Below are 19,043 nucleotides of genomic sequence, written 5' to 3'. Positions count from 1 at the left end.
TTTTCTATCTCTAATTTCAGCACTTTCTCTATACATCTTTCTCAAATGTTCTTTCTTTTTCTCCTTATAGGTAGCATTTAATTTATACAGTTCATTTCTGTACAGAATCCTTTTATGTCTGTGATCAGGATCATCAGACTTCCTAGCTGAGTTTTTTTTCTTTGTCTTGAAGCTTTCATCAAACCTGTACATCTGCCTTTCTTTCGTCTTCTGATTTTCCTTTCTCTGTGGTACTTTTTCTTGGGCTAATAATCTTCTCCTCATTTTTTGCCTTTCCTGTTTATTACGTTTCAGCAGTTTATCTGAGAGTTCCTCTGTTATCTTAGTTGAACTGGAGGCACTGTTTGAATCATTCTGAGGAACAGAATCTGGTGTTACCTGAGTTTCTCTCACAGAAGATGCAGAGGTTTCCTTTTCAAAATAATCAGAAGGATGATGTTTATTTCTGGGAGCAGCTGTCTCATTTGAAGAATCAACTCTGGATGACATTACTTCACTGGTTAAATCTTTGGTCACAGGTTTCCGTGTCTGCTCAGTGTATATTTCAGAGTTTAATTTATGAACACGTTCATTTAAAGCTGGTGCACTTGTAGCTGTTTGTCTGTATTCGGTGGTTCGATTAGCATCTCTTTGGTCAGCAGCGTTTTCACTGTGAAACTCGATGGGCTGTAGCTCATAAGTGCAGGTTGGTGCGATGCTAAACATTCGGTACAAACGTTTGATCCTGTCAATCATGTCATTAAGACGTGTGAACTTCAACATAACTGCAGTTCCACCACTTACACTTAGCGACAATGGCATACCAGTAGACTTACGTGGGTGAGGGTCAAAATATGCATATTCACCTGAATTCAGCCTGCTAACAGCGATGACTGTTCCTCCCATGACTAGCAAAGCGTAGCGAACGTCTGAAACCAAACACTGTAGTCCCTGTTCAAGGCTCGGAAAGTGATCTGTACCATCAAATGTGCCGTAATGAGCAAACTGAGACATGTCGACTTGATACTCGTGTCTGCGGCTGGTGACCACTGAGGGAAGTTCATCGCAGGCTAGAAACACGCTGTTCACAAACCTCAGTCTGGCATCTGAATAGACGGCATGGCCTTTGTCCAACACACGGTTTAGATCTGCTCTGGTAATAAATTCATCCTCGTGTAAGAATGACAGGAAAACCAAACTGTTAGCCATACATTGCTGATTCCGGTACTTTCCATACCTAGGAGCGGCCTGGCTTCGGGAAGCACAGACGCTACTCACTCGTGGACGACTTTCACTGTTTGTAACCTGTACATGAGACTGTCCTGGAGCTTGTCCATCATGCTGTGTTTGTACAGTTAGCTGGGGTTCAGTCTGGATTAGCTGCATAACTTCAGGCTCTGGGACAGACACTGAGGGAACACTTCTCTTTACCACATCTGCATAAGATACTTTGGCTGTCTCTCCATCATGCTGTGTTTGTACAGTTAGCTGGGGGTCAATATGGATTACCTGCATAATTTCAGGCTCTGGGACAGACACTGAGGGAACACTTCTCTTTACCACATCTGCATATGACACTGTGGCTGTCTGAACACTGCTCTGCACTTCTGTGCTGGGAAAAGCTGAAACACACACCTTTACCTGCTCACTGCTCTGAGAAACATTCAGCTGTTCTTTCTCCTTCTGACGTCTAAGCTTCTGAGACTGCGACCTTTGACCTTTTCTTGGCATTTTGCTGAAGTACAATCTGGAGCTTATATGTGGTTATACACAAATATAAACAAAACTGAACCTTGAAACACAGAAAAACGTACAACTCCTCAAGTTACTGTTAAATCTGAGAAATGTACTATTATACTGTAAAATGTTTTTATGAATATATGAATAGATGTTAAAAAGCTGATTTGTACTCCAAATTCAAAATAAAGGAAATTCAAAGTTCTCTGGAAACAATTTGGTCCGTTTTATTGTAGCTCTTAGAAACTGTATAATTTTACTTATATTTTTTTAACCAGACTGGTAAATAATTACAACTTCTATAAAATGATATGCAGAATAAATCTCAACAATCAACAGGCTATAATAAAAGTCTTAGCTCTTAGGGGAGTTTATGTAAATCTTTCAGATATCTAAAATTGAAATCAAATATATGGAGCTTTGGTGGTGTGGTGATAAGATGACAGGCGATGAGGATTCTTCAGCTGGATTTTCTGCAGCAGTCAGGAAACAGGAAGTCTGGGTCCTCAGGCACTTCTCGATGACAATACTAACTGAATACTTACACTGAGTGACAAAATGGGTTTGTCCTTAAATAATAGTACTATAAACTTGCAGTCAAATGTTATAGCCAATGAAACAGACTAACAGACTGGATCTAATTTATTATTTATCTGAATGTATGTATTACAAAATAACCAGATTATCTTATTACAAGTAAACTTATAAAGAGGTGATATTTTATACAATTGATCAAAGTAAGCCAAACTAGAAGTGTTAATTCCAAAGTGTAATGCAAAATTAAAATGACAAATGTAGGGCTGTGTAAGTAGTTTCTACTATAAGTTCTACTGTACTGTAATTCTACTACTGTATATTCAACTTGTAATTTCCAGCAAAATGACTGAATGTGAGAGCTTAATGACAGGAAAGAAAGAGCAGTGAGAGCAGAGATCTCTCAGAATTCTGTAACAGATAGATCAAGTTCTGGTAACTTGGATTTCTGAAAATTGGATTCTGAAAGGATTCTCAAAACTTGGATTCTCAAATTAGATAGAGCAGTAGAGATAGAGGGATACAAGATGGAATGGCTTTCAAATTAGATAGAGCGGTAGAGATAGAGGGATACAAGATAGAATGGCTTTCAAATTAGATAGAGCAGTAGAGATAGAGGGATACAAGATAGAATGGCTTTCAAATTAGATAGAGCAGTAGAGATAGAGGGATACAAGATAGAATGGCTGTCAAATTAGATAGAGTTGGGAGAGTGATAGGATAGACAGAATTGCTTATAATGATAGAGAGAGAGAGGATCTTCTGCAGCAGGTCACCTGTAAGACACAAAAGGACTGGAATTAGTCGTATTTCCAATATGCTTGGATTTACCATATTCTTCAGACTATATGGCACACCTAAAATCCTGTCATTTTCTCAAAAACATACAATGTGCCTAGTGTATCGATTCTGGTTATGCTTACTGACCTCGAACAGGATTTCTGTGGTACACAGCGCTCAAAATTCTGTCAAATATTTTAGTAAGACTTCGGTAAGCTACAAAGCTGCGCTGCTTGATGTATTGTCAGAGCATTATGGCTACCATAGTCAGCACCTCGCAGAGTAATTTGTACGGTGCTTCAACATAACATTATGGTGTGTGTACAAGGACCTGGCACGTGCTAAGAGACATGCTTATGAAGCAGATTTCAAACTGATCAACCCATGAAGAGTTTGATGGATTTGTGGATGAGGAATGAACTGAAAAAGTGAGTGTATTGTTCTGTATTTTATGTGTTACAACTGAACAGTGTTGAGAGTTGTTTGTGAATGACTTGAATAAAGTTTGACTTATCTGACTGTTTGTTTGGGTTAATCTGCCTTAAAAACAGAATTGTTTATTGACGTTATGCCTTATAATTTCGAAAATACAGTACATGTAGGGCTTTAAATACTAAAGACTTCTACAGTAAATTATTGGAGTGAACAGAATGACAATGTTTAACAAATGATGGTGGAACTGTTATAAGGACATTTTTACGTTCTATTAAAACAATAAACTAAGTCTATAAACTCAAACCAAGACGTGCTGCTACAGTAACTTACTGTAAATATTATATGGTCCAAATAAACCCGCACACTGAGGTTACAGCAGAGTTTCAGGCCTCCTGCTTTAAATACTTTATATCCATTAAACTCAAAATTATTTATTGACTGGCCAAAAAGAACACAAACCTTCTCACATTTGCCTAAAAACATCTTGATGATCAGCAAGAGCTGTGAAATGATTTCAAAACACTATTTTGGACCTTAATTAAGACAATTGAAATTCAAACAGCAGTCGCTTTCTAAAATATCGGATTTGTGCCGTTCACACTGTCATACCATGATACCATCACTGATACCAACATGACAAAAAAATCTGATTTGATGCGCTTTCGCCTGCAGTGTGAACTGCACTCAGGCCAGTCACTCAGGAAAAATACTTCTAGCGTTTTGACTTCATGCTAATTCATAAGTGGAATGAGAGAGACAATAAAAATCGATAGCTGTGGTGCTCTTAAGTGTTTAAGGTACCACCTATACTCACACTTAAATCCACAAACATAAGGAGAAATCAAACAACTGCATAAAGATGTCTCTGACATTTAACTATGTTTGGACTTGATAAGCCATCACAAATTAAAATCAGACATTAATGGGCTATTAAACTTCATTGACATTTTCTGGGGCAGTCAGTGGTCCTGTGTGGGGGCTTTGCTGCTACAGATTCTAAATCCTGACTATTTGTCTTTGCCCATGAGTGAATGGAAAGATAACACAAATAGCCAAACTACTGTAAGTAAATTACTAAACATTACCATTACTGTCTACTTACCAGCAAAGGCAAAGCCAAAGAGCTGTTCACTCTGTGTAACAAAAGACAAAGAACAAAAATACAGGCTCAGACAACTCCAATCAGCATTAGACAACAACAACTCTCCTCTGTTTTCTTTTTCCGCACCCTAATAAAGATGATCATCTTCATAAAAGGTAATATGTAGTTTTATCCATTTGCAATAAGCCACACAAGTTTCTGAGTCATGTAATGCTCCAAAATTTAGGTTCAGTTACATAAGAGAGTAGAGATCGTAACCAATGATTTGCTTCACCTACTACTACACACTTTATCAAATGGTGATGTCACAATTTAAAAGTAGGCAACAATCACAAATGATAGCTTGTATGGAATGTAGGCTTTGTAGGCTTTGACATTTGAGGTGGCCTGCATTCAAATTCTATTAACACAATAAAAACAAACACTCTATAAACTTACACCAAGACGTGCTGCTACAGTAACTTACTGTAAATATTATATGGTCCAACAAAACCAACACACTGAGGTTACAGCAGAGTTTCAGGCCACTCTGTATGTATTTTGGCAAAATGAGAAATTTGGAGACAGCTAGTTTCTACACAGCAGTTTCTACATATTTCAGTCACATTTGGGGCATGTTTGATACACAGCAATAAGCACTACACTAAATCTATGATAAACTTATCATAGCTGATATTAAGGCCTAATTAGCAAAATTTAGTATGATGATAATTTCTTTGTAGATCATTTCATGATAAAAAGAACAGAAGTGAGTGCTGTATCTGAGCTGTTGCATGTAAGATCTTTGCTGGACATTCCCACATTTCTTAAACAAACAAACATGACTTTCAGACAGTTCATCTTTTGTAAATTAGGCCAGGATTATTTTCAAAAAACAGCCTTGATAAAAATATCAGGCCACTATAAAATGTCTTATGTTTATGTTTTCATCCCACCTATACTTTGCAAGTCATTATGACAAATTACAAAAAGCAGTTTTTAGGCAGTGATTTAAGGGAAGAAGCTTTTGAAATCCACAATGCCCTACCACCAGTGGTCTCAAACTCTGGTCCTTAAGGCCTGGTGTCCAGAAACTTTTCTATGTGTCCCTGTTGCAACACACCTGAATAACATTAGTAGGTCATTAGCAAAACTCTACAGAACCTGACTGCATGCTGAGGTGGTAATTCAGCCATTTGATTCATGTTATAGCAGCTCATGAGTGAATGAACATGATGCAATGAAAGTACTTTTAGAAGTACATTTTTCCAAACACTTAAATTACTTAAATTTGAGTAGTCTTAGGGGATGCCACTTCAGCACACAGTCAAATTCTATACTCTCACTAATGACCTACAAATGTTATTCAGGTGTTTTGTAACAGGGACACGTGGAAAAGCTTCAGGACACCGGCCCTTGAAGAGTGGAGTTTGAGACCCCTGCCCTATGTGAATATTTAATCGTCCCTAAACTGCCAGTCGTGAGCTGCTCTAATGTGAAACAAACACATATAGTTCTGTAAAGGTTTACAAAGAGATTTCTAAGGATTTGGAGACCCCAGAAAACAAAAACGCTCCCAGATATTGTAGCTGAACAGGCAAAAACAAGTTGCCTAATAATATCTCGATGATAACCAACAGCTGTGCTGACGAACTGCACTAAACTGAATCATCTATAGTGAGAGAAAAACACCAGCATTACAGTCAAACATGGTGCTGTTACTGTGATGTCCCAGAGTTCCTTTACTACTTCAGGACCATCAACTCATCAGGTCCTGGGCTTAAGTTTAATCACACTTAGGATCTGAAGCACACAAGCAAGTCCAATTGAATGAATGAAACAAAACACATGGTGTAAACGAATCAGTCTGGACTTTAATGAAATTAAGATACGTGGTATGACTTGAAAACCCTATATTGGGCCTTAATTACGACTTTTTTCTTTTCTTGCCTGCCCTGTTTGGATCTAATTAAGACAATTCTGAAATTATAGTGGACCAAAATCAACCAGTGATGTAAACCAGTCATTACCAGTTACTGTAAATGCTTGATGGTAATTGTTGCTATCAGGGCATCCACAGCTGGGTATTAGAGACCAACATGTTTTTACATTAGACCAGGTTGTTCTGGTTCAAAAATGAAATCATCACTTTAAAACTGCTTTTTGTATTTATCCAGGTCATCCTTGTTAGATGATTTGAAACGTGAAAAAAGCATAAATAAAATAAATCTGCAAAGAAGAAAGACCTTTCTCAGCACTGTACCTCAGACAAAACCTTTACTTACCAGACTTAAGACGATCAGATCAGTATCCTAGAGAAAGGAAACAACACATCAGATCACTGTTTAATGACTTAGACTGTTAAACCTCTTCACACACAATCCAATTTACTGTGACATGAAATAACTAGTAAAATCCTCAATTTCTTCAAGCCTTTATGAACTCACTGTAGTCTGAATAGGACAAACTTCAGTTACAGAGTCTCACATGGCGATAACATGTGTAATAAAGGCATGCATACTACAGAAGTGAAAAGAAGAGGCACCAATATTTGTTGGTACAGATTATGGCTTTTTAGCTCCATCATTTTCTATCACAAGTCAGTGTTTAATAAAGTGTGGAAAAACCACAACTGTTAGAATCAACGGAAAACCTCACCAGGTTTTAGTTCTGATCTGAATATGTAAATCCTAAAATACATGTAAATTTTGACATGTCATAGTAACAACAGTAGCACACCATTTTTGCAATTAAAATTTCTTAAAAATTATAATAAAAAGTCCTTCCATTGTACCTGTTGGCAGGAATCTTTTTGTATTTTGCAATATTTCCCTTTTGTATAAAATTTTCAAACACATTGTATCGAGCAAATTATTAAGAAACTAATTTAAACTTAGTGTACATAAATTACACACAGGCTTTAACATACACAACATTGCCTACTCACAACTCTGGTTCTCTTAGTATTTTATTATTGCTTAAATGTTTAAATGCTTTTTTGTATTTATTCATATCATCCCTGTTAGATGATTTGAAACATGTGACAAAAAAGCATGAACAAAATAAATCTGCAAGGAAGAAAGACTTTTCCCAGCACTGTACCTCAGAGAAAATGAACTCACTTTAGTCTAAAGAGGGCAAAATTTAATTGCAGAGCCTCAAATGGCCTTAACATGTGTAATAAAAACAATAATTACTACAGAAACGCTTTGATAAGCCTTTAAAATTAAAATTAGACATAAATGGCCTATTAAACTTCAGGGACATTTTTAGGGACACTCACAGGTCTAGTGGGGAGGCTTACTGCTTATAAAACCTAAATGTGTTTTTGCCCATGAGCAAATGGCAAGATATCACAAAAAGCTAAACTATTGTATGTAAATTGCTAAAAATGTTACACAATCCCAGTTTCATATTGCTTCAGTTACAATCACTGTTTACTTACCAGCAAAGGCAAAACCAAGCTTCTATTTCACTCTGTGTAACAAAAGACAAAGAGCAAAAATACAGGATCAGAAAACTCAAATTAGCATCAATACTGCATCACTCTCTGTTGTCAAAAAGATTCACTGAACTTCTTTGTTTACTACAGCTGGAATACAAACAACAACTCTCCTCTGTTTTCTTTGGTCTACCTCTCATTTAAGATTGCAAAACACTCATACATGAAAAACTGCACGATATATTTTTAAGGCTTTAATATTTGAGGTGGTCTGCATTCAAATTCTACTTCCTAAAATATTATTAACTGCACATAGTATCATAGTAAATATGCTGTAGTTTTAAAATAAATATCTATGTACCATACTAATAATAATATACTGCCATATTTTATTTATGTGAAGGTGGGCTGTTGTTTGTTTCATTAATTTTCCACAAAGTGAGAATTTAAACTGTGCTGCAGATTTAGGTTGGCACAAACAAGCCTTTGTTAAACAGTTCTTAAAAATTAAAGTCTCCTGTTTAGGAGTTCTTATTATTCTTGGGCTATGTCCACACGTACACAGGTACTTTTGAAAATGGAGATTTTTCTATGCGTTTGCGGTAATTGAAAACGGAGATTTCTAAAAACGCTTGCCAGGATATTTTCGAAAACTCCATTTTTGCATTTATGTGTGGACAGGGAAACGGAGAAAACGCAGCGCCTTTTTTGACGTCACACTGTGCGCCACGTTATTGTTACGGTGAAATGCATTTCTACAATACTGTTACTGTTAATTGTTCTCTCTGCAGTGTTTAAATGCTTACATATACACACACAGTTACTGTCCCTCCACACATACGACTCGGTTCTGCTTCTATGCCCCATCTTTGTTTGCCATTTCCCACCGAGGTTTCTAGACTTCTGATTGGCCAACATTTCTACACGGTTAGGAATATAGCGCCACCTGCTGCTTTGGCATGTTCCAAGCAGTGTTCTCCTTCATTTCTGCATTTATGTGTGGACGGAAAACGGAAACGGAAAATCTCTGTTTTCAAAAATACCCGTGTATGTGGGGACATAGCCTATGATTAATCCTCAGTTTCCCCCCCCTCCTTTGTCTTAATTAAGCCACAAGACCTGCACACACGCGACTCTTTTTCTCCCGTGTTCGGTCAGAGGCGGTAAAATGGCTCCTTTGAGCTTGCCGACAGCTGACACTGAATCTAAGATGGCGGTTCGTTAAAAACTTTACAGCATAAAGAATGAGGCTGTTTTAACCAACTGATTTGTGAAGAGAACTAACTGCACCTTATGTAACAGACTGACAAACACACCAAATGTAATTAATAAAACAACACAATAACCGTGGTTCACAGTCAAATGAACCATTTTCATTTCACACTGGGCTCAAAGGAGCGCTAGGCATTAGCATCGGGATGTTAGCGTTAGCTCATCAAACACTCCTTTTACATACAAAAATGACAAAGTTTCACTAAGAAAAAAGCAACCACTGTGTTACTCTAATATGAGTTATACCTCGGTTGGCTTTATAAATCACTAAAAGAACTCGTTAAATCACACAAACAGAGTATAAACATTTAGAGAGAAGAGGAGAAGCAGAGCAGCAGCACTCACCCAGAGCGGACTCAACGAAGTGTGCGGAAAGGCGGATGTCCGGCAGTCAGGTAAAAGATGAAGCGTTCAGAGTAGTAGGAAATTCCAGTATTACACACAATGGGCATTGTAAACATCAAAAATGTAGGTGATTTTAAATATTCTATACAATATTTATTTGCTACAGAAAAAACTCGCAGAACTTTAATTCTATAAGTTGAATAAATATTATTAGAAGGCTCTACTCCTGAACACCAACACCAAAGAGCTGAGTTCACCAGACCTGAAAAAAAACAACAACCAGTCCAGGACAGTCAGTCTGCAAAGATGTTTTAAAGACATATATATATATATATATATATATATATATATATATATACACACACACATTATCCAGTAAGGATTCCCCTCAAAGCAAATGACTATAATTTCCTAACCGTAAGGGCTAGAACGGTCACTGCACCGTTTTGTTCAGAAGTGATGGGGGAATCTTCAAGTGTTGACAATTTATCATTAAAATATGAATTTTTAGAGATATATGACATGGATGACTTGTTGACTTAGAAGCCACGAATTCCCCAATATGCAAATTTGAATGCCTCAGACCACATATATGATTGGCTGGCTGGGAAGCCGTGCAGGCCCTGATTTGTGGATTTGAATTCCTCAGCCCTCAGATATGATTGGCTGGCTTAGAAGCCATGAAGGCCCCAATATGCAAATTTGAATGCCTCAGGACACATATATGATTGGCTGGGAAACCGTGCAGGCCCTTATTTGAAAATTTGAATGTCTCAGTCCTCACAGAGGATTGGCTGCCTGGGGACCTGGCAGAAATATATAGAAATACTATGATTAAGCATAAATACTACATTTAGTAGAAATACTATGTTTTAGCACAAATACTATAAAAAGCAGAAATACTATAATTTAGCAGAAATACCATATTAAGCGCAAATCCTATAAAAACCAGAAATAGTATGATTAAGCATAAATATTACATTTAGTAGAAATACTATGTTTTAGCACAAATACTATAAAAAGCAGAAATACTAGAATTTAGCAGAAATACTATAATTTAGCAGAAATAACATATTAAGCACAAATCATATAAAAAGCAGAAATAGTATGATTAAGCATAAATACTACATTTAGTAGAAATACTATGTTTTAGCACAAATACTATAAAAAGCAGAAATACTATAATTTAGCAGAAATACCATATTAAGCACAAATCCTATAAAAAGCAGAAATAGTATGATTAAGCATAAATACTACATTTAGTAGAAATACTATGTTTGAGCAAAAATCCTATAAAAAGCAGAAATACTGTACTATGATTTGGTAGAAAAACTATAATTAATCAGAAATACTATATTTGGCAGAAATACTATATTTTGCACAAATCTTATAAAATAGCAGAAATAGTATGATTTAGCACAATAGTAATAAGTTAAACAGAAAAATTGGAAAAGCAAAATGGACAGCTGAAAAAATGCTGAACATGCTGAGGGTCCCTCAAATATACTTGTTAAATGAAAAAAATCGGCAAAAAAAATCTACAACAGCCACACAATCACAAATATGTACACATAAGGAGACACACATGCACAGAGAGACACACACACAAGATCCAATTCAGTCAACCAGTCTAAATATATTGAATTTGAATCTTAGAATGAGTTCATCCCATTAAAAGGCTCTCTCTCTCTCTCTCTGTCTCTCTCTCTGTCACACACACACACACACACACACACACACACACATACACACACACACACACACACACACATACACACACACACACACAGGGAGAGAGGACTAAGTTTCTAGGTCAGCCTGGGAGCTGCTGAATTTGAATCCACCAATCAGAGAGGCTGTTTACGTTTTCCCGCCAAAACAGGTGCATCTTTTTACACACGCAGCACAGAGACATAGACCTGCTTCTTTCAGTTTATTTCACATAGTGAGGATTCCCCTCAAACAAATGACCATAATTTCCTAACCATAGGGGCTAGAGCGGTCATTCTTACACCGTTTTGTTCAGAAGAGATGGGGGAATCTTCAAGTGTTGACAATTTATCATTAAAATATGAATTTTTAGAGATATATGACATGGATGACTTGTTTACTTAGAAGCCACGAATTCCCCAATATGCAAATTTGAATACCTGGAGCCCACATACATGATTGGCTGGCTGGGAAGCTGTGCAGGCCCTGATTTGTGGATTTGAATTCCTCAGCCCTCAGATATGATTGGCTGGCTTAGAAGCCATGAAGGCCCCAATATGCAAATTTGAATGCCTCAGGACACATATATGATTGGCTGGGAAGCCGTGCAGGCCCTGATTTGAAAATTTGAATTTCTCAGTCCTCACAGAGGATTGGCTGCCTGGGGACCTGGCAGAAATATATAGAAATACTATGATTAAGCATAAATACTACATTTAGTAGAAATACTATGTTTGAGCAAAAATCCTATAAAAAGCAGAAATACTATATTAGGCACAAATCCCATAAAAAGCAGAAATAGTATGATTAAGCATAAATACTACATTTAGTAGAAATACTATGTTTTAGCACAAATAGTATAAAAAGCAGAAATATTGTAATTTAGCAGAAATACTATATTAGGCACAAATCTTATAAAATAGCAGAAATAGTATTATTTAGCACAATAGTAATAAGTTAAACAGAAAAATTGGAAAAGCAAAATGGACAGCTGAAAAAATGCTGAACATGCTGAGGGTCCCTCAAATATACTTGTTAAATGAAAAAATCAGCAAAAAAATGCACAGGGAGAGAGAAGTAAGTTTCTAGGTCAGCCTGGGAGCTGCTGAATTTGAATCCACCAATCAGAGAGCCTGTGTACTTTTTCCCGCCAAAACATGTGCCTCTTTTTACACACGCAGCACAGAGAGGCACAGGATTATTGCAGCCTATTTCTCATAGTGAGGACTCCCCTCAAACAAATGACCATAATTTCCTAACCGTAGGGGCTAGAGCGGTCATTCTTACACTGTTTTGTTCAGAAGAGATGGGGGAATCTTCCAGTGTTAACAATTTATCATTAAAATGTGAATTTTTAGAGATATATGACATGGATGACTTGTTGACTTAGAAGCCACGAATTCCCCAATATGCAAATATGAATGCCTGAGACCACATATATGATTGGCTGGCTGGGAAGCTGTGCAGGCCCTGATTTGTGGATTTGAATTCCTCAGCCCTCAGATATGATTGGCTGGCTTAGAAGCCATGAAGGCCCCAATATGCAAATTTGAATGCCTCAGGACACATATATGATTGGCTGGGAAGCCGTGCAGGCCCTGATTTGAAAATTTGAATTTCTCAGTCCTCACAGAGGATTGGCTGCCTGGGGACCTGGCAGAAATATATAGAAATACTATGATTAAGCATAAATACTACATTTAGTAGAAATACTATGTTTTAGCACAAATACTATAAAAAGCAGAAATACTATATTAAGCACAAATCCTATAAAAAGCAGAAATAGGATGATTAAGCATAAACACTACATTTAGTAGAAATACTATGTTTGAGCAAAAATCCTATAAAAAGCAGAAATACTATATTAGGCACAAATCCCATAAAAAGCAGAAATAGTATGATTAAGCATAAATACTACATTTAGTAGAAATACTATGTTTTAGCACAAATAGTATAAAAAGCAGAAATATTGTAATTTAGCAGAAATACTATATTAGGCACAAATCTTATGAAATAGCAGAAATAGTATTATTTAGCACAATAGTAATAAGTTAAACAGAAAAATTGGAAAAGCAAAATGGACAGCTGAAAAAATGCTGAACATGCTGAGGGTCCCTCAAATATACTTGTTAAATGAAAAAATCAGCAAAAAAATGCACAGGGAGAGAGAAGTAAGTTTCTAGGTCAGCCTGGGAGCTGCTGAATTTGAATCCACCAATCAGAGAGCCTGTGTACTTTTTCCCGCCAAAACAGGTGCATCTTTTTACACACGCAGCACAGAGAGGCACAGGATTATTGCAGCCTATTTCTCATAGTGAGGACTCCCCTCAAACAAATGACCATAATTTCCTAACCGTAGGGGCTAGAGCGGTCATTCTTACACTGTTTTGTTCAGAAGAGATGGGGGAATCTTCCAGTGTTAACAATTTAATATTAAAATGTGAATTTTTAGAGATATATGACATGGATGACTTGTTGACTTAGAAGCCACGAATTCCCCAATATGCAAATTTGAATGCCTGAGACCACATATATGATTGGCTGGCTGGGAAGCTGTGCAGGCCCTGATTTGTGGATTTGAATTCCTCAGCCCTCAGATATGATTGGCTGGCTTAGAAGCCATGAAGGCCCCAATATGCAAATTTGAATGCCTCAGGACACATATATGATTGGCTGGGAAGCCGTGCAGGCCCTGATTTGAAAATTTGAATTTCTCAGTCCTCACAGAGGATTGGCTGCCTGGGGACCTGGCAGAAATATATAGAAATACTATGATTAAGCATAAATACTACATTTAGTAGAAATACTATGTTTTAGCACAAATACTATAAAAAGCAGAAATACTATAATTTAGCAGAAATACTGTATTAAGCACAAATCCTATAAAAAGCAGAAATAGGATGATTAAGCATAAACACTACATTTAGTAGAAATATTATGTTTGAGCAAAAATCCTATAAAAAGCAGAAATAGTATATTTGGCACAAATCCCATAAAAAGCAGAAATAGTATGATTAAGCATAAATACTACATTTAGTAGAAATACTATGTTTTAGCACAAATAGTATAAAAAGCAGAAATACTGTAATTTAGCAGAAATACTATATTAGGCACAAATCTTATAAAATAGCAGAAATAGTATGATTTAGCACAATAGTAATCAGTTAAACAGAAAAATTGGAAAAGCAAAATGGACAGCTGAAAAAATGCTGAACATGCTGAGGGTCCCTCAAATATACTTGTTAAATGAAAAAATCAGCAAAAAAATGCACAGGGAGAGAGAAGTAAGTTTCTAGGTCAGCCTGGGAGCTGCTGAATTTGAATCCACCAATCAGAGAGCCTGTGTACTTTTTCCCGCCAAAACATGTGCCTCTTTTTACACACGCAGCACAGAGAGGCACAGGATTATTGCAGCCTATTTCTCATAGTGACGACTCCCCTCAAACAAATGACCATAATTTCCTAACCGTAGGGGCTAGAGCCGTCATTCTTACACCGTTTTGTTCAGAAGAGATGGGGGAATCTTCCAGTGTTTACAATTTATCATTAAAATATGAATTATTAAAGATATTTGACTTGTAATGCACCATAACTGAGTAGAGCGAAGCAAAAACTGCCTTGACTTGCCCTCAAACAACGCTTTCTAACTCGAAATCTATTTGGAGTATCGATATCATTCTTTCACCGTAAGAGACAGCAGGCTTTGGTGAACAATCATGGAAATTTTCAGGTCTCTGTGGAAATCCAACAAAAAGTTATGACGAGAGAAAAAAGTGCTTCATTTCCACAGTTTGAAATCTGAAGAAATCTGAGCGAAGGACGAATTTCCTACCCTCAAACAAGTCCAACTCATTTCAGAACGGTAATAGGTGAGAAAGAAATTCTTGAATTGTGAGCGTAAGGAGTGTCTGAAGATATACCGGGACAAGCCTCATGTCTTAACTTTGCTTCGTTAAGGAGATATGACGATTCGAATATGCCTCTCATTACAGAAATCCAGCGATGATTTTGAACAAGCTCTCCATTGACTTTCTATGCAGAGTTTTGAGACCTTGTGTTGGTCTGAGGAGATTTGCCAAAATTCTATAAATCCCACAACAATGATAGTGACATTTTCTGAAAGCCAGCAAAAATACCTACGTTTTGATGTATAATTTGTGGAAGTTGAGTGAAAATTGAGGAAGTAGCAAACAGTTGTTCGGACATGAAGAGAAGGCTGCAAAAGCTTCAGTGTCACACTGGAAGCCAAGAGCATAGCAACCATAACAACGCATGTATTTTGTGAAAAATCACAATTTTGCAACTCAAAACTTTAAGAGGCATAAAAGTAAAACGGTAAAATATTTGAAAAAGCTGAAACATACATGAATAGCCCAATAATTTGTGAACATTTTAAAGTTTGAATGGTTGTTCTAGGTGAAAATTTGAGGAAGTAGTTAAGTTTCAAAAACAAGCAAAATTTAGCAGAATTGCTGAAGTTTCCCATTAATTTCAATGGGACAAATTAAAGGAAAAAAGTGGAATATTTTAAAAAGTATAATAGTTAAAAATACCAAAAGATATAGCCGGAAAGAGCAAAAATAGCAGAATAGTTTAAAATTTGAATGGTGAAAATCGGCTGAAAATTGTGGAAGTAGTTCTACGGCGAAAAGTGTACGGAAACACCCGGAATAATAATAATAATAAAGAATAAAGAGAAACAGGAACTCAATAGTGTGGATGCTTAAAGCATCCACACAATAATAATAAAGAATAAAGAGAAACAGGAACTCAATAGTGTGGATGCTTAAGCATCCACACAATAAAGAGAAACAGGAACTCAATAGTGTGGATGCTTAAAGCATCCACACAATAATAATAATAATAAAGAACTAGAAAGATTTGCATTTCCTGCGAAAATGCAGTGTGGATGCTTTAAAGCTGAAGCTGTATGCAAAAACTAGCTGAAAAAGCTGAAAAGTTGCAGAAATTGTAAAAACTTTGCAGAAGCAAAGGAACTTTGCTAAAATGGAATAACTTAGCAGAACTGCAATATCTTAGAGGAAACATAATACTTGGCAGAAATACAATAGCATAGCAGAACTTAGCAGAAATATTGTAACTTACCAGAAACATGATAACTTCTCAAAAATACAAGAATTTAGGAGAAATAGTATAAGATAGCAGAAAGAATATATTTAGCCAAAAATACTTAAGCATTACAGAAACACTATGATTTAGAAAAATAGTACAACAGAGCAGAAATACTGTGATTTACCAGAGACACTGTGATGAACTATGAATATTGTAATTTTAAATCAATACTATGTTTTAGCACAAATACTATAATTTGACAGAAATACTATATTTAGCACAAATCTTATAAAATAGCAGAAATAGTATGATTTAGCACAATAGTAATAACTTAAACAGAAAAATTGGAAAAGCAAAATGGACAGCTGAAAAAATGCTGAACATGCTGAGGGTCCCTCAAATATACTTGTTAAATGAAAAAAATTGGCAAAAAAAAATATAACAGCCACACAATCACAAATATGGACACATATGGAAACACACATGCACAGAGAGAGACACACACAAGATCCAATTCAGTCAACCAGTCTAAATATATTGAATTTGAATCTTACAATGAGATCATCCCATAAAAAGGCTTCCTCTCTCTCTCTCTCTCTCTCTCTCTCTCTCTCTCTCTCTCTCACACACACACACACACACACACACACACACACACACACACACAGAAGTAAGTTTCTAGCTCAGTCAAGCAGCCTTGGAGCTGCTGAATTTGAATCCACCAATCAGAGAGCCTGTGCACTTTTTCCCGCCAAAACAGGTGCATGCAGCACAGAGAGACACAGGATTTTTGCAGTCTATTTCTCATAATGACGACTCCCCTCAAACAAATGACCATAATTTCCTAACCGTAGGGGCTAGAACGGTCATTCTTACACCGTTTTGTTCAGAAGAGATGGGGGAATCTTAAAGTGTTGACAATTTATCATTAAAATATGAATTATTAAAGATAATTGACTTCTAATGCACCATAACTGAGTAGAGCAAAGCAAAAACTGCCTTGACTTGCCCTCAAACAACGCTTTCTAACTCTAAATCTATTTGGAGTATCAATATCATTCTTTCACCGTAAGAGACAGCAGGCTTTGGTGAACAATCATGGAAATTTTCAGGTCTCTGTGGAAATCCATTAAAAAGATATGACGAGAGAAAAAAGTGGTTCATTTCCAGAGTTTGAAATCTGAAGAAATCTGAGCGAAGGACGAATTTCCTACCCTCAAACAAGTCTAACTCATTTCAGAACGGTAATAGGTGAGAAAATAATTCTTGAATTGTGAGCGTCATGAGTGTCTGAAGATATACTGGGACAAGCCTTATGTCTTAACTTTGCTTCGTTGAGGAGATATGACGATTCGAATATGCCTCTCATTACAGAAATCAAGCGGTGATTTTGAACAAGCTCTCCATTGACTTTCTATGGAGAGTTTTGCGACTTTGTGTTGGTCTGAGGAGATTTGCCAAAATTCTATAAATCCCACAACAATGATAGTGACATTTTCGGAAACCCAGCAAAAATACCTACGTTTTGATGTATAATTTGTGGAAGTTGAGTGAAGATTGAGCAAGTAGCAAGAAGTTGTTCGGACATGAAGAGAAGACTGCAAAACCTTCAGTGGCAGACTGGAAGCCAAGTGCATAGCAACCATAACAACGCATGTATTTTGTGAAAAATCACAATTTTGCAACTGAAAACTTTAAGAGGCATAAAGGTAAAACGGTAAAAGATTTGAAAAAGCTGAATCATACCTGAATAGCCCAATAATTTGAGAACATTTTAAAGTTTGAATGGTTGTTCTACGTGAAAATATGAGGAAGTAGTTAAGTTTCAGAAACAAGCAAATTTTAGCAGAATTGCAGAAGTTTCCCATTCATTTCAATGGGACAAATTAAGCTTAATATTTTAAAAAGTATAATAGTGAAAAATACCAAAAGACATAGCAGGAATTAGCAGAAATAGCAGAATATTTTAAAATTTGAACGGTGAAAATCGGCTGAAAATTGTGGAAGTAGTTAAGTGCCAAAAAGTGTACGGAAGTCCCAAGAGGAACTCAATAGTGTGGATGCTTAAAGCATCCACACAATAAAGAGAAACAGGAACTCAATAGTGTGGATGCTTAAGCATCCACACAATAAAGAGAAACAGGAACTCAATAGTGTGGATGCTTAAAGCATCCACACAATAATAAAGAATAAAGAGAAACAGGAACTCAATAGTGTGGATGCTTAAAGCATCCACACAACTAGAAAAATTTGCATTTCCTGCGAAAATGCAGTGTGGATGCCTTAACGGCTGAAGATATCTGCTGAAAAAAGCTGAAAAAGTTGAAACAAAAAAAAAAAAAAATGCCCTGAGCAGGATTCGAACCTGGCCCTCCTGGTCAAAGGGCAGCTATTTAGCTCACTGAGCCAAACACTTTCTCACAAAGAAAAGGTGGAGAGATTGACAATTGTGCTAGCAGAATTTGGGCAAAAAAAAAGGGGGTGAAAATTCTGCTGAAAAGAGGTGACTGAGCAGAATTCTGCTGAAAAGAGGTTTTTGCTGAAAAAGAGCTGAAAAAGTTTGGATTTGTGCTGAAAAGGGGTTAAAAAAACTGAAAATTTTGCTGAAAAGGGGTGAAAAAAATGAAATTTGTGTTGAAAAGAGTTTAAAAAAAG

The 19,043-nt window shown here is 36.5% G+C and overlaps 1 long non-coding RNA gene across 1 annotated transcript; it reads right to left on the bottom strand.

The window, feature by feature from the left end:
• Nucleotides 1–1,946: 1,946 nt before the first annotated feature.
• LOC308407656 lies at nt 1,947–8,105 on the bottom strand. The gene is made up of 4 exons (XR_013973708.1): nt 7,992–8,105; nt 6,832–6,858; nt 4,568–4,598; nt 1,947–3,026 (listed from the first exon to the last, which is right to left on the bottom strand). It is a non-coding gene; the product is annotated as an uncharacterized lncRNA (long non-coding RNA).
• Nucleotides 8,106–19,043: the final 10,938 nt, after the last annotated feature.

Source organism: Rhamphochromis sp. 'chilingali' (genome assembly GCF_963969265.1).
Source record: "Rhamphochromis sp. 'chilingali' genome assembly, chromosome: 12".
NCBI lineage: Eukaryota > Metazoa > Chordata > Actinopteri > Cichliformes > Cichlidae > Rhamphochromis > Rhamphochromis sp. 'chilingali'.
Note: the sequence above shows the minus strand (reverse complement) of the source record. Positions and strands in the feature narration are given on the sequence as shown.